Source organism: Helianthus annuus, chromosome 5 (genome assembly GCF_002127325.2).
Source record: "Helianthus annuus cultivar XRQ/B chromosome 5, HanXRQr2.0-SUNRISE, whole genome shotgun sequence".
Taxonomy (NCBI): Eukaryota; Viridiplantae; Streptophyta; class Magnoliopsida; order Asterales; family Asteraceae; genus Helianthus; species Helianthus annuus.
The window spans coordinates 38,141,837-38,144,988 of record NC_035437.2 but is presented as its reverse complement, the minus strand read 5'-3'; the positions used below and the strand labels follow the sequence as shown (position 1 = coordinate 38,144,988).

The window sequence follows — 3,152 nt, the reverse complement described above, 5'->3', positions numbered from 1 at the left end:
ATTATCAATGTAGTTTACCGTTTCCGTTTGATTATCCATTTCTATCATACAACTCCAATTTTCATGTGGCCCACCACACCCTTCACAAGACATAACCGAGGCCATTTTTGACATTTCTAATGAATAGAGGGCCTCGATTTGGGCTTGTAAAGAGGTGCTTTCATCAACCTTATGGGCGCCCGAGGCAATAGATTTTGTGCCTCAGGGAGTGTGCCACTGAAAATTGTTTTGAGCAATTTCCTCAATTTGATTGTAAATTTCATTTGGGCGATGATTACCTAGAAGTCCCCCGGAGTTAGAGCCAAGTGTTTGTCTTGTGTGTGGCAACAACCCATTATAGAAAGTGGATACTTGTTGTCATACCGCAAGGCCATGATGGGGACACTTTCTTAGTAGCTCCTTGAACCTTTCCCATGTTTCATATAAGGATTCCCCGTCCTCTTGTGAGTATGTACTAATTTCAGTCATTAATTTAGCCGTTTTTGAAGGAAGGAAATACTTATACAAAAACTTTTGGGCTAGTTCATCCCAGGTGTTTACCGATCCAACTGAGAGGGTGTTAAGCCAAGCCTTAGCTCGGTCTTTTAGTGAAAATGGGAACATTCGGAGGCGGATGGCGTCATTTGATGCTCCGTTGATCCGAAAAGTATCACATATTTCCAAAAAGTTGGTAATATGTAAATGGGGATCTTCGTCCGCAAGCCCATGGAAAGTTGCGGAGTTTTGGAACATTTGGATCAAATGCGGCCGAAGTTCGAAGTTGTTGGCATCGACATTCGGTGCATTGATAGCAGCGCCGAGATTACCTACTGTGGGTCGTAGGTAATCCATTAGAGTACGTTGATCCGCCATTGGAAGTGGGTCCCCCGAAACTTTCTCTTGGTTTTTAGCTTTAAGTATTTTTCTTAGAAAGCGTTCGGGTTCGTCTAGAGGTTCTTTTATGTCTTTATTGGAACTGGAGCTGATGCACTACGTTGGAAGTTCAGGTGCGGCGCCTGGGTTCCAAGTCCTGTGATAAAAACAAAAAAGATTGTTGGTCAGAAGTTTTACCACGGCCCCGTGTTCAGCTGAACACGGCCCCGTGGTCGGAGTTACAGTGATTTTTTTCCAGATCCCTGTTACTGGGGAGCTCAACACGGCCACGTGCGGCACCAACACGGCCCGTGCTCAACTCTCTATAACTCGGAAAATAAAAACTGCCAGTAACGATGTTGGGCACGGCCCGTGTCCGACCAAGCACGGCCCCGTGCTGAGCTCTGCAGAAGCTGGAAAATTAAGAAAAATCCAAAAAAAAACACAGAAAAATAAGAAAAACGATTAGGCCGTTGATTCCTAACTTTCTTAAAACCCATGTGTCCCCGAAAACGGCGCTAAAAACTTGATGTGCGTAGTGCGTGATTGGTTTTTAGTTATATTTTAAGCCCTTTTTAATACTTTAGTCAAGTTTTAAATTTATAAAACACGATATTCTACTAACACTAAACACACATATGGGCAAGTGCACCCATCGTGAGCGTAGTATAGCGTTGGTAGCATACCGAGGTCGTCCAAGGACACAGGAGCTTTTAGTACCGGTTTATCCTCAACGTCTAATCAAATCAAAATTTTAAAAAAAGGTTTTAAACATGAAAATAAAAACTAAAAAAGCTGACAAATAAAATAAAATAAAAACAGATAGATAAGATGAATCACTTGGGTCCGACTCGCCTTTAGTGTAACCTTTGATGATTTCCGCACTTCTGCACTTTTTAAGAGATTATCTTAGTTATAGTAGTAGGCCCCTCTTTTGAAGGTGACGTTACCCTCAACCCAGTAGTTTGAGTCAGCAAGGATACAATCCTAAAGGGTTGGAATATTGAAAGATAATTAATTAAGTTATTAATGCGTAATGTGGTAGGCCCCTCTTTTGAATGTGACGTTACCCTCGGCTAAGTGGTTTGAGTCCGCAGGGATACAATCCCAAGTAGCCGGGTTAATGTATTAATAGTAGTCTACATATGAGGGGATCAAGCCATTCGCACCCCCGCCATCCAATACCACTTGGTATTGAATGAGGTCCTAGTAAGCTTGACCCAGGTCCTAGTAGGATCTATACACTGAACAAGGCAAGAACCTTACCAAACCATTCCCTTAACCCCCGACCAGGTAGCCAACATATCTCTATATAGACCATAGAGATATGAATGGTGAAAATCTTTTATTTTATATAGGCAGTAAAATAATGCCAAGACTCCACGGACAAATGATAAGGAAGTTTCACCTTCAACATAAGAAACTAGTTATTAAAGTCATTAATATAAAACCAAATAAAAAGTGCGAAAAGATTAAAAATCAAAAGTGTTACACTAAATGCTTGTCTTCACCAAGTGATGTAAGAGACTAAGGCAAACGCCTTTGATTGTCAAGAACTCTTACTATCAATCTTGGATCCCGAGACTACTACACACACTCTATGATGGATGATGGTGGTGGATGTGGATTGTAGTGGTGGTGGAGTGTGGGTGAAGTGGGAGGGAGGTGGTTTGCCAAGGGATGCCTTTGAAGTGAACCAAACACCTATATTAATAGCCTGCACAGAAGCCCGGACACGGCCCCGTGTCCATCGGACACGGCCCCGTGTCCGTCTTTATTTCTTCATTTATTGTGTTTTGTCTGCATTAGCTCCACACGCCCCGTGTCTGCTGGGCATGGCCCCGTGTGTAGAAGCGTATTTGTACTATCAAGATTTGCTTGGATTCTACGAATCTTAGCGTTGACCATGCCCCGTGTTGAGCTGGGCACGCCCCCGTGTCGGGAATAGAAGCTTCTATAGCTTTGTCCTTTTTGCAGACATCTGGCCATACCCCCGTGTCCGCTGGGCACGGGGCCGTGGTCAGCCGTCTGTTTTCTTGTTTTTGCTTGGGATGATGCTATCGAGGGGTCGGGCATGCCACGTTTATCCCTTTTCTTGTATTTATGTTAGATTTGGCTGTATATTTATTCCTTTTGTTCAAATAAGCTCATTTGGTCCTGAAAATACAAAAGGAAGACAAAAGCACACTTTTTCCAACATTAGTACTAAAAAAGGTTTAGTTTTACACACAATATCGGGTGGTTCCATACTGGTTGGAACAACACCGTACTGTCGGATATACCGCAGACTTAGGCGAGGA

At 43.0% G+C, this 3,152-nt stretch overlaps 1 non-coding gene across 1 annotated transcript; it reads left to right on the top strand.

Moving 5' to 3' along the window:
• The first annotated feature begins 367 nt into the window (after nt 1-367).
• Nucleotides 368-474, top strand: LOC118492634. The gene has a single exon (XR_004894639.1). It is a non-coding gene; the product is annotated as a small nucleolar RNA R71 (small nucleolar RNA).
• Nucleotides 475-3,152: the final 2,678 nt, after the last annotated feature.